At 45.0% G+C, this 13,124-nt stretch overlaps 1 protein-coding gene across 6 annotated transcripts in view; it reads left to right on the top strand.

Annotated features, from left to right (window-relative positions):
- TP73 (tumor protein p73) overlaps positions 1-13,124 on the top strand; it is an 80,380-nt gene that overhangs the window by 46,462 nt on the left and 20,794 nt on the right. The window lies entirely within an intron of this gene.

Raw genomic sequence — 13,124 nt, 5'->3', positions numbered from 1 at the left:
TAATAGCAAATGAACCACTCACACTCTAAATTTACAGCCACAAAAATATCATTCAGCAACGTCACATAATAAGAAAAATGAACAGGGCAGTCAGTAGATAACACAGTTGCATACAAGTACCCCAAAAGCCAGCCACTCAGCCCTATCAAAGAGATGGCTTTCACAGCATGTCTTGAGGTCAATGAAAAGTGTCATCTCAGCAGAACAAGGGACATGGAAATTACTGAGAGAAGAAGGGTGCTGTTTTTCTCATCAGCGGTTAGGTCCTAAATTCATGTCATGGGGCTTTTGCATAAACATGGCCCATAAAGAAAAAAAATATTTACACTTATTTATTTTTAAAACATTTCTGTCCTAGACCTTTCTCTGGAAACAAAGTATTCACAGAAAAACTCCCAGTGCAACTAAAGCACCCACTCAGATCCCACCCACCAAGAAACGCCTGGGAAAATAGATGCATCTTATAGACAGAACTCCTTTCCCTGGGGGAATGCCTGCCAGGGGATAAAGACTGAGGTGAGACAGATGACATAGAAAGGGAGCAAAGGGGTTTCCTGTAGGGTTATGATTTGACCATGCTACCAAACCAGCACAGCAGATCATGAGCAACATGTATCAGCCCTACGTGTGATAATGACTTATTTTTGGAAGCTGATGTGTTTAATTACTGTGAAAGGCCTTTTAATGATGGACAAAAAGTTATCTTCCAGCTGCTTAATGTATGGGCTAAGAGCGTTAAAACCCCAAATAGCTGCAGTTCCTATTCTGTTTCTGTCAGTCCAATATGTGCCACCCCTCTAGCTGCTGCATGTGGGAATGGAAAGTGCACACGGAATATTGCCTAGCGGGAGCGTGGCGGAGAAGGAGTTAAAAAGGTGATTTATAACAGCTGTCTCCCAGCAGTTTGTTTTGTAATTCTAGACAGCCAAGCTGCCCCATGAAAATGAATAGGGAGAGCAGTGAGGGGTCACCTCTGCGGGGCTCCCAGGTGAGCAGGGAAGGGAGATGAAGCATGCCCAGCACAGCGCTGATGTAGGGAACTCCCATCCCAGTGCCCGTAGCACTGGCAGCCCTCAGCACACAACGAGCTCTCGTCCGAATGATCTCCCAGCAATTCTACGCCAAAATATGTGGGTCCTGGTATCGGCAAAGAATAAGGAGCCATTGGGGTGTAAAATAAAGCAAACGCAAGGTAAATCCGTATGGCACTGCACTGACCACTCAGTCTTCAGCAGCTGCTCTAAGACAGCAACAGAGCTTCTAAAGCAAACCAAAAATAAATCTGGGTTTCAAGGGATCATCACTTACTTCATGGCTTGGCGTAAAGGGCCAGATGCTCTGGTGTAAATAGCATAGAACCACTGAGCCGAGGAGCCGGCCAAAACATTTTCTGGGGAAGCTGTACTTGACCAGCATTCCAGTGAAGAGGACAGGGTGTCTGGATGGCAGTGTATCCCCTGCCCCTCTCTGGGTCAGTGAAGTGTAGATTAACAACGGGGTATCTCTCTGGATTAGGTCTGGGATTAACACTAGGCCTTGAGGGTAAGAAACAACCTTAGCCTGTTCCTCTTCCCTTGAGGGGAAGCTTCCTCAGCGAAGAGTGAAGGTCAGTAGGAATTGCGCAGCTAGCGGAGGGACTCAGGACTGTGATAGGAGCCAGATAAGAACCTAGGTAAATCGGTAGGGCCGGATTTGGATGAAAGATGGAATTTTCTGCCCAAACCCTGGTTCTTTGATGGGGATGTTCAAAAGGAAGAGATGCCAAATGGAAAACAAACGGAGGCTACTGTGATTGGTCTCATCTCTGAGATTCCTCCCTCCTTGGTCACTCCCGTGAGCTGGGAGCCACCCCATGGATCTGGGGTAGCATGGTGGTCATCGAGCATGGTTTGGTCAGATACAAAAGGCAGGGCTGCTTTACTCGTGAGGCCTGCAGTTTGACATCCCCTCCCCTGACAGTGCAGGTGAGATACTAATAATCAGCCTGGTGGCAAACAGCAAAGAAAATAAATTCAGCATTTCCAAGGGGGATTCCGTAGCCTACTTGGTCTGGTAGTTCCCATCAGCGATGCAAGCGGAGTGTATCAGCTACAAACTCTTGAAAGACAATGAAAAGCCAGAGGTGGTCCAGCCTGTGCTAGCCAGCTGGATTCACTGGGACAGGGACAGATCCCGGATATCAGAGAATGCCCTCCTGGATTCTTACAATACTCCTGACATTAATACACACAGACACAGAGCTGAGGACAGGAGCTGTTCAGTACATGTGAATCAAGGGATAACACCTGCTGAAGGAGCATCCACTGATCACAATTGAATGAACCATTAGGAAAATGCCCTTTTCCTGCTCTCAAATGCTCACTTATCATAGGATTTGTGCCTGGAATACACACACTGTGTATATAGCCAATGCGACATCATTTCCACAATAACAGCAGCTAGGGTGACCAGATGGCCCGATTTTATAGGGACTGTCCTGATTTTGGGTTCTTTTTCTTATATAGGCTCCTATTACCCCCACCCCCATCCCGATTTTTCACACTTGCAGCAGGAACATTTAAGGACAGAGCAGCACAGAAACAAGTGCTTTGGGCTCGTCCCCTACGGCGCGCAGCCACTGACTGCATCACATCCCTCATTCTGTTTCAGTGCCATTTTTCTATCGATATCAGCTTTGTTGCTGACTGTTGTGTCCCAGGTTAGTGGAAGCTCTGTTTCCGGGACTGGTGATCGTGTTCTCTATCACTAGAGATCCGGGCACTCTCAGCTTCATTGATGATGTCTCCACTGCATGGGCATCCACACAGCACTGTTTATACTACCAAAGTCCTCTGCCATCATGCACTGGGCTCCACGTAAAAGCTAGGGTGGATTCTTTTGCGGAATATTCAGTTCTACAATTATTACAGAGCCCTGCTCAGGAAGCTGGGATCTTCCCAGGACCTTGCACTAGCGCAGGACAAATGATCTAAATCAGAATATTCTTATCTCACGGGAAGCACTGTGGAAACTGCTTGCATTTCATTCAGATTCAGTAGAATTCCGCTTAGAATGAAAGTCCCAGACTGTTTCAGCATAGCACACTGTGTTGGCTGCAACCCTGGTTTACACTTGGAATGGAGCTGATCTGTGCTGAGGGGGAATGACTAACATGACAGGCTAGTTTTCATGTTTGGAACCCCAAATTATCATCCCCAGCCATGCATTCAAGGGCCCAAATCAGCTTTAACACCTGAACAAAGCATGTAAGCCCATATGGCTCAAATACGTGTTTGAAAATTAGCCTCCAGGAAGTTGTAGGCACTTTGATACCACAATGAAAGAATGAATATGTGGAATGAATATGTGAGATGGATAAAATCTGATTCTGCTCTCATATGTCAATTTGGAGTAACTCCACTAAAGTTTGTATAGTTACAACATGTAAAACCTGTGTGAGTTCAGAATCAGGCCTATCATTTCCCTGTATTTTGGACAGTGAAAATTGTGGCAGATGCTTGGTTCTAAACATCAGCTGTGTTGCTAGAGGGAGCATAAGTTCCCATGTGACTCTGCAGTGACCATTGTAACGGTGGCAGCGAAACTCATCCCAGATTGCACCATTGTCTGATTGACAAAGTGTCTGAATTTTGTAATTTTGTATTTTCTGTTAAAAGAAAGAGATTATTTTCCAGGTCTGTTTTCTCTCCACTAGACTGCATACTTTATTTCCCCACTGGATACAAGACTGGAGAATGAGTATTTGTGCAAAGAAAATGATTACAATTGAATCAAGTGATCACAGTCTTATTTCACTTGCTATATGCAAACAGCAGATAGTCTTGACCAAAGAAGTACTAATCAACAGTTAGGAAATGCAGACAATTGATATGGGAAGCTAAAGGTATCAATGAAAACTCTATGGCCAGTGGGGTTGAGGACAGCATGAAAGATTTCTTTAAATATATCAGGAACAAATGAAATCCTAGTACTGCTATAATTCTGATACTAAACAAAGATGGCAAAATTATTAATCATGATGCAGAAAGTAGTAGTCAACAAATATTTCTATTCTCTATTCAGAAAGAAGCAAGATGTTTTCATATCTTATAGAGATAAAGAAATGTTTTCTATTCCATCAATGCTAGGAAGGATTGTAAACAACAACTATTAAAGTTAAACATTTTAAAATCAACAGGACCATATAAATTGTTCCCATGAGCCTTAAAAGAATCGGCCAAAGAGTTCTCTGAACCACTAGTGTTAATTTTTAATAAATCTTGGAGCACTGGACTGGAGAGAAAAAAGAAAAAGCCAGTGAATGAGCAAAGACCATCTTGGCCAGTTAGCCTGACAATGATCCAAGGCATAATCATGGGTAGGCTGATATGGGGATACAATCAGTAAAGAATTAAAAGGGGCTAGCGTCATGAATACCAGTCAATATGGATTTATGGAAAATAGGTCTTGTCAATAGGTCTTTGATGTTGTGTTTTGATGAGAACACAGGTTTGGTTGATAAAGGTAACTGTGTTGACATAATATACTTAAACTTCTGTAAGGCATTTGACTGAGAGCATCTCTACACAGAGGAATAGTGCCCAGCAAGTCTGGGTTTAAATCTGCAGTGACCAGCTTGCCATGCACTAAGTGGCCATGTGGATCCTGGTACCACACACTAAAAGTTGCATAGTGTGCTTTGACGTACTGCTATTTCAAGTACTTGCGTGGGAGAAGATTTCTGGTAGCACGGGGCTCTTTAATTAGAATTAAAAAGCATAATGTGATCCAATGCTTGGAAGCTGAAGCTAGACAATTCAGACTAGAAATAAGGTGCAAATCTTTAACAGTGAGAATAACTAACCGTAAGAACAACTTACCAAAGGTTGTGTTTCTCCAACACTTGAAACATCTCAATGGAGGCTGGCTATCTTTCTAAAGATAAGCTCTAGCTCAAGCATAAATGATGGGCTCAGCGCAGGAATTACTGGCAAGGTTCCCTGGCCTGTGCTATGAGGGAGGTCAGACAAAATCGTAATTCAGCCCTTAAAATCTGTGAATTTATGAATCTCTGAAAGGGAATAATGGAGAAAGGGACCAAGGCTTCAGTTACAAATTGAGGGCTTATGTGGGTCAGAAAATGTTTCTTTAGGGCTTCTCCATGGGAATCTCCTGCAGAAGATGCGTGTGACCTGGGAGTGCCTGTCCTGTGCCCTGACCGTCAGACCAAACCTGTCTCTCAGCAAAGCCCCAGTGGTTTCTGTCTCTTAGCACAATTCTTTTGAAATAAAGCTGTTGTTGTATTTTATGCAAAACCTTGGAGCCAGGTTGTTTTTTCTAACAATCTCTTTGTCAGCGGAGGGCCATGAGGTGGGCCAGACCCTGAAAATGAGATTTTTTTCTGTGCCTTGGAAGGCCCCTCTGGTGGCTTGTTTCCTGGGGTGGGAGGAAGGGAGTGGATCTGTAGTAGTACAAGACAGGGCATGCAGGGCGCCTACCTGCTTGTTGGAAGCTGTCAGGACTCTCCGTTGCCTGGAGCTGCCTGTACATGCTAGAGCCGGGAGCCGCTCTCGGCTGTTTTCTCACATTCAGCCCCCTTGCTACGCCAGCCAGCTGGTAACTGATAGATAATTAGTATTTTTCTCAAGTACAATTTTAGACTGACTGCTGCTTCCCTCCCCTCTAAAAACATTATCGCCCACACCAAAGCCAGCAGAACCGTTAATAGGGTCTTTGGCCTCCCACAGCCTCACTGAAAAAGAGCTACCCTCTTCCTTCAGATCAGGACTTGTCCCTGCATTCCCTGATGACCCCGAACAGATGAAGGGTCCATCCAGTCCAGCATTGTGGACCTGATTCTCCATTGCCTGGCCTTGATAATGGTTTACACTAGCACTTTGCACTCTCTTCGCTCAGGTGTATATGACCATGGCACATGGTGCAGGCACTAGAGAATCAGACCCCAGCTCTGGCACAGAAGCTGTACCTCTCCATCATGGTCCTGGGGAGGATGTTGTTATTGAAGGAAGGAGACAATGTTCACCCCAGACCTCAGCTGCTGACCAAGCTGGCACTCTGAAGCTATCTTGAGCATGCCACTTGTCTTTCTGGGTCTCAGTTTCCCATCTGTAGAATGGGGATAAAAATCACTTCTTTTTCTGCCATTTGTCTGTCTTGTCTATTTAAATTGTAAGCTCTTTGAGGGCAGGGACTGTATCTTACTATGTGTTGACCCACATACTTAGGGGGCCTGTGGCAGGAAGCTGACATCTGCTATGCAAATGGTTGAATGCCTGCTCCCACTGTTTTACTTGCCAAAGCAAAATCATCTTAAATCTTGTTTATTAACTAGGTTCCTTGGATTTACACCTTGTGCCAGTGATTGAAATGCAGGAATTTTCTGGGCCATTCGCTCACCTCTGTCTCTCTCCTATATCAGCCAATTCATTTAGGGCCTGATTCTGACTTCAAACACAAACTTCAGATAGATTCCAGTGGTGTCAGACTGAGCCCTCTTTATTTACATGGCAGCCTGCAGCTGATCAGCCTCTCTCCCACACTCCAAATTCTGCAGCATTATCAAGCTGCAGAGAAGTTCAGGGACACCTGTTTCCTGCTGAGGTTTGAAACCACCTGGAGAGTCAGGCAGGAAGATACAAAAGGAAGCCGTCAGATGTCAGAAGCGGCACAGGGGATGTCTCTGGCTCCAACAATGGTGAGCAGGGACACAGAGCGGGCCAACGTTGTATATGCAGCGGGAGAAGGAGGCTGGTATGTGTATGCTTCAGTTATCATCGTCTCGGTGTTAGCGATTTGGGGTTCTTGTTGCTGATAGGAAGCCTGTACCTATAAACTGGGAATTTGGTGCAATTACAAAAAGAACAAAAAGCTCCTTGGACATAGTATCCAAATTTACAAAGTACAGTTCGGAGGAAAAGCCACTTAACCTCTCAAATCAGCAGCACAACGCTGGTGTGCAGGAGCCTTTCCCTAATCCCAGCTGTGCTACAGAGCAGAGCAAAACAGCACACACAAGAGTCATCTCCCCCACGGGCCAACGTGTGCTCCATGCACAAAGTCTGCTGTGCCCTTTGAGCTTGAGACGTACCGTGACTCCTTTATGGTTCCTGAGTAGCCTGACCAAGTAAAGATAAATACACAGCCTGGAATTCAGTAATAACACGTATGTGTCCAGTGGAGGATAATGCAAGAGCACTTGATCTCATGTTTAGAAACGTAGGATGCACCGTCCTAGATCAGAGCATCGATCCATTAGCTCCAGTGGGGATCTATATCCGAGGCTATGCTGGGGGGCAAACAAAATGAACCATAGTGCACCTGCCCCTTTGTGCAATGCTGTTAGGGGAATACTCCTTCCTGACCCCTGGAGTGGTCAGCGGATGTCCTGAAGCATGAGCTTGGATGCCTTTTTTTAAGTCTGCATAGGTGCAAATCCAGCCTTGTGTAAAATCAACTACAGCATCTCCAACAGCAAGTTCCACAGTTTGAATACATGCTATGTGAAGAAGTGTTTCCTTCCATTGGTCCTAAATGTACCTGCCATTAATATCACTTAGTGTGTCACCACCAGGCAGATCTTGGGGGAGAGGTGTACCGGAGGGCTGGAGAATTGGTCTTGCTCAGCAAATAGCTCCGATCTCAATGCTTTGCAAGCCAGAATTTCATTTCAGAAGGGCTGCTCTGTACTCAGCCTGTAGACCTCTCTTCTAGAAGGGGGGGGGCCATTACTTGAACCCAGAAGTTTCATTCTTAACTAAAAGGACATGTCACAATAATTCTCTCTATGGCTTTCAAGTGCCTTTCTGAATCCAAACTGGAAAATACCAAGTGCTCATGGAACCCACCATGCAATGGAGATGGGGGCACTTCCCAGCGATGCAGGAAATGCGTGGAAGCCCTGAGGCTCTTTCACCCCCCTGGAGCCTCACAGCTTGGGAACGACAGGCAGGTGGTGTCAGTGCTGAGCTGATAGTGTCAGAATGCACCAAGGAGAGCTGGTCTGAGTTCCCGGCTCTGCCACCGACTACCTGGGAACCTTGGAAAAATCTCTCTGCCCCTTAGTTTCCCCATCAGTAAAATGGGGCAATAATAAATAATAAATAATAATAATAATACTTCCTCCTCTCTCTATTTAGATTGTAAGGTCTTTGGGGCAAAGGCTATCTGTGACAATGCACTGTGGGCCCCCAGTCTCTGTTCAGGGAGCGCTAGCTGCTAAAGATTAATTAGGATCCGACTCCCAGGTCAGATTCTGTTGCCCTGTGTTTTTGCACCAGCGTGTTCAGCTTCCCCCAAACATATCTCTTCACTCTTTACCCCCACGAGTTCCCCGGCACATCCCAAAACAATGGCATTGCTGGGTTTTCTGCTTGCTTCTGAGTGGCACTTGGCCTGTGTGCAGACTTGGTCACATGGTTAAAGTAGCCAGACAGAGAGTGAGTCGGACGTACTGGAAAGATTTGAAAAGAACCGAGTACGCTTGGCTCGGCCAAGCAGTGAGTAAGAGAGGATGTGAGCCCAGTCGACAGGTATTTAAAAGGTGTAAAATGTCAGGGAGGGAGGGAAATCAATTAGGGTGAACTATGGGACTGTAATTAGGAGTAATAGCAGGATAGTAAGCACAGAAAAATGCAGGCTGAAGAACAAGAAATCTATTCATTTGTGGTCCTGCTAATAGATCTGGGGTGCAGCAGGTGGGTGCAGCCTTGGGGAGTCTCTGATAACAGCCCTATGAGAGCTGGGTTTGGCGGTCACAGGTCCTCCTGCAGATCCCCCAGGTGTGGAGTGAGCCCTTGGGCAGAGCAAAGCCCACCCTCTGAGGGGATGAGCTGAGGTGATCTCGGCATGGGGATCCTTGTGACGTCTCCCTGCTCCCCTTGTGTTTGTTCGGAGCAGAGCCCTCTTCTGCGTGAGGAGATTTTGGCTAGGCAAACAACTGCAGTATACATAGAGGAGACCCTGGGTCCTGCCGCTTTGGGAAGAGCCCACGGGGGCCTTTCAAAGCTAGGATGCTCCGCACACCTTTGTGTCTCTGCGTCCATGAAGACTTCCGGGTGAAGAGGCAATTTTATGACAATCTGTTTATTGCGAGAGCTACGTTACATTAGAGTTAAAGGTGAGGCTAGCAATGCCCACAGCTGGGTGGAACCTGTACCCACTGTATAGGTGCAGCCAGGGGAGATTTTGGAAAGACGTATGATCCTCAGGAGTCCTGGATTCTACTCCCAGCTCTGCTGGGTGGCCTTGGGGCAAGTCACTGCCCTTCTTTATGCCTCAGTTTCCCCATTCCATAAAATGGGGATAATGCTACTGACGACCTTTTGTACAGAGCTCTGAGCCTATGGAGGAAAACAGGAGCTAGGTATTGTTACATCCCCTTTATATTCCCAACCTTTTACTGTCCTGCTCGTTTAAACATTCACTTGTAGCCGTCCTGTGATCACCAGTGTCCAGAACCAAGCAGCTCAGTGTGAAAGACCTGAGATTGTTCCCTTCAACTTGATCATTAACGGCCACTAACTCCACTTCTTTTCTTCTGGAGGGATGGACAAAGTGGATGGGAAGTGGGGTCAGACGGGACTGGGACTTTCTAGTTTTATAGACAGTCCGTGTAAGTCTTGTGTACATCTCCCGATACAGTGCACACGATGCCCTGGACATATCCACAGCCTTGCTCACGCTAAAAGGGAAACAAAGTAACTTGTGATGGAATTTCCAGCTCACTGAGAAATTATAAAGACCAATGATTAAAAAATGGTTATTAAAAAAATTAGAAAGAAAAAAGCCCTGCAGTCGGCATGTCTTCCAGGATCTGTTGTAACAGATTCGTCCGAGCCAGTTAACGGTATTTGCGGTTTGCAAGATCCTACATGTCTGAGTAAAATGACAGACACATTATTATCACCTCTCTGCTGTGATCTGTCCAAACCTGTCCTGGGATGCAGCTCCACAGCTGCTTGCTGGGGAGTACAAGGAAATTAGCAGCCTGCGGCAGCACTTTTCTTCTCTCTCTCTCCCTCTTGCCAGTCTAGTGGCTTTATTGGGATCCATTGACTGCAGTCCCCGACACGTCTTGAGTAGGACTAATGAGGAGACTGGAATGTAAGGAGGAGGAGGGGGTTGCAGGGGGAGATAGTGGGGAAAAAGTAATTGTTTGGCAAATCATTTCCTTCAAGAAAGAAAGCAGCAGCACTTGGATCTAATCCTCCTGAAGTAGGCAAGTCTAGACGCTTCTGTGTCAACAGCTGAAGATAAATAAGATTTTTATCAGTTCAGAATCTGTTGGGACACATCCGCCTAGCGGTTCTGCAGAACAGGGAAAACTAGGGGGAAGGGATGTTTCCATTAGGCCTTTTCACACAGAATATTTAGATTCGATTTTGGTTTTAGGCTCTCAAAGTGCTTCGCTTTTCTCCTGTCCCCGTCACAGGAAGCAAAGCCAGTAGATATAAGCAATGAAGTAGCTTCATCCTTAGTGGGGTTTGGAATTCTGTTCCCCTGCTCAGGATGCAGGGCAGTAAATGGTAAAGCTCGGTGCAGTTTGACACTGCAGACAAGCTCAGACTTCCCTGGGTTTGTGTGGAGTATTCGAATGGGATTTCGACCTCTGTTTCTATAAAACCCTTCCTTGGACCTAAGCTATAGATGATAAATATCAACCTCGGGATGGATGTTATTAAAGAGTCTTATCACAAGAGCAGATTACATCCCCCAGGAGTGTTTTTATTTTCTGTCACTGGTGCACAATGGCTGCTCTGTCCCGCCCCAGAAATGGCTGCATTTCAGAAGATAGGGGAAGTGACCTCTAGCCCATTACACTCTGGGATTCTTGGGTGTGACAGGCACTGGAAAAATGCATGGGATTAGCTCAGAGATGTGCTTGAATAGTGAAAGGCTGTCAGTGTTTCACAATTTTGGCTCCTCCAATAAGTCCTACAACTCTGGAATTTACTTGGACTTAAAGAAAGGAGGTTGCAGTAGCAGAGAAGAAACATCTAAGCAGGTTGAGGTCTGATTTTCATTGCAACAAATGAAAAAATTCTGGCATTAGAAATAGCATCGATAGGGCAAAAATTGGATTACAAGATATTTCAGATAGAGCAGGCTCAGTTTACATCAGATTGGTGCTACTACCATTATTTGCTATTAATTATCCCAGTAGCTCCTAGAAGCTCCAGCTAGGCTGAGGCCCTGTTGTGCTCATTCCTGTACAAACACAGTGTAAGACAGTCTCTGCCTTTGTTCAGTGAGAGAAATGACATTAATAATAAAGCTAGTGGGAAGGAAGATGCTAAAGGTCTATAAATACCCAAAGGGTACAGTAGGGACCGAAAATAAAGGGAAGGAATAATACGGAGGTGACGGAACAGGGAACACATTTAAGATCTAGTCTATATTAGAAACGGAATCCTAAGAGGGAGGTCTCTCTGGTGCTAGATTAATCCACCTTGGGAACTTAGAAAAGGAGTGGAACCCAGGTGTCCTGGGAGCTAGTCCCCTGATGTAGCCACTAGATAAGCATGCTGAGTAAAGACAAATATCTACATTTAGTTTGACTATGTTCCACCTAGACCAGGGACAGCTCCTTTGGAAGAAGTCCAAGACGTTTTTCAAAATGCTTGTTCAACAGCTCCTTCAGGAAGCCATTGTTGTCTTTCTTTCTTTCCAGTTCTCATCTGAATGGGAACAGCAAATTTTTACAAGAAAAAGCAGTCACAATTTCTCCAAACTGAGACAAGAACCTTGAAAATAAGAGGTCAGACTAGATGATCACAATGGTCCCTTCTGGCTTTGGAATCTATGAATCTATGAAAACATAGTACAATCACTTGGACTGAAGATGTATCTGAGGATTATTGATATATATGGAGTGCAAGCAATGCAACCAGGAGCAAATGTCACTGTACTATGAGACATTCTTAACGAATGCATGTCAAGTGCTTTGGTATCTTAAAGGTGCTAATTATCATGGGTCCATTTTTTCAAAAGTCCAGAAGCCCAGGACTATGGACAGAAATCCAAGTGCAATAGATTATTAGCTCATGCAAATCACCACTTAGATGTCTAACTTTGGCATCTGAACTAGATATGAAATTTCACGTGCATTATGGTGAGTGCAAAATATATTGGGCTTCTTCCTTTTGAAAATCAGGCTGTGTACGTGCAAAGTATAATTCATTTTTTAAAATAGAGGGTTCTGGTGCATAGCGGCCGTGAACAGGCTAATTCAGAAAGAAATACCTACTCTTTTCAAAGGAATAACTCTAAGAGGCAAGGAACTGGTCACTCCCACCAGAATCCTACTGAAGGCAAAGGGCATGCAAATGGCAGATGCATGAACTGAGTGGACATTGACTGGTAGGTGATAGGACATCTGTGCTAAAGAAAAGAGCCATGTATTGTATGCAGTATTGAAATGGGATATAAAACAGACTACTGCTCTCTCTGAGTTATCAGCACACAGTTCCTTAAAAGAATAGCTTGTTATTGTTGAAGGATCTTTGAAGACAATCCTGGAGCTGTTAAGACATGATAAGGTTATCAGTGGAGGCATGTCTGTGTTCGGCTGCAGCTCTTTTGCCTGCAGGGCAATCGTTTTTGCTATTTAACAGAGATTTATCCATGTCATAACATGGTATAATAAGAGCATGTGTTACCGAAGAACTTACCATAATGCACCTCTACTCTTCCAGAAAAATGTTATTTCCCAGGCGTGTTGGGGACTGCCCGGGAATGTCTACATGAAAGGATCCTTTGACAGGAGTTGTCAGTATGTTAACACCTGGCCAGGAAGAACCCCCCAAATAACCCTGGTTTTGCCATGCTGCCTGCTGAAAATGAATGTGTCAGATCACAATCACACAGAGTATGTAGGCTTCTCTGTTCTGTGCTCACAGATTGCAGCTTTGTACGTGTTTCAGGAGAGACTATTTAAATCTAATCTAAAATAAGTGCAAAGCCTGGTTTAGATGCTGAATGGTATCACATCTAAGAAACTGACTTCAGTATGTCATCAAAATGTAGTCAGATCCTGCTCCCTTCATTAGCCTAAGATCTGGGCATGTCACAAAGAGGCATGTTCATAGTGTCACACACGACTCCACTGCTTTTATAACAGGAAGGTG

This window comes from Mauremys mutica, chromosome 21 (assembly GCF_020497125.1).
Source record: "Mauremys mutica isolate MM-2020 ecotype Southern chromosome 21, ASM2049712v1, whole genome shotgun sequence".
Classification (NCBI taxonomy): domain Eukaryota; kingdom Metazoa; phylum Chordata; order Testudines; family Geoemydidae; genus Mauremys; species Mauremys mutica.
The sequence above is the reverse complement of the archived record's forward strand: the minus strand, read 5'-3'. Positions and strand labels throughout refer to the sequence as shown.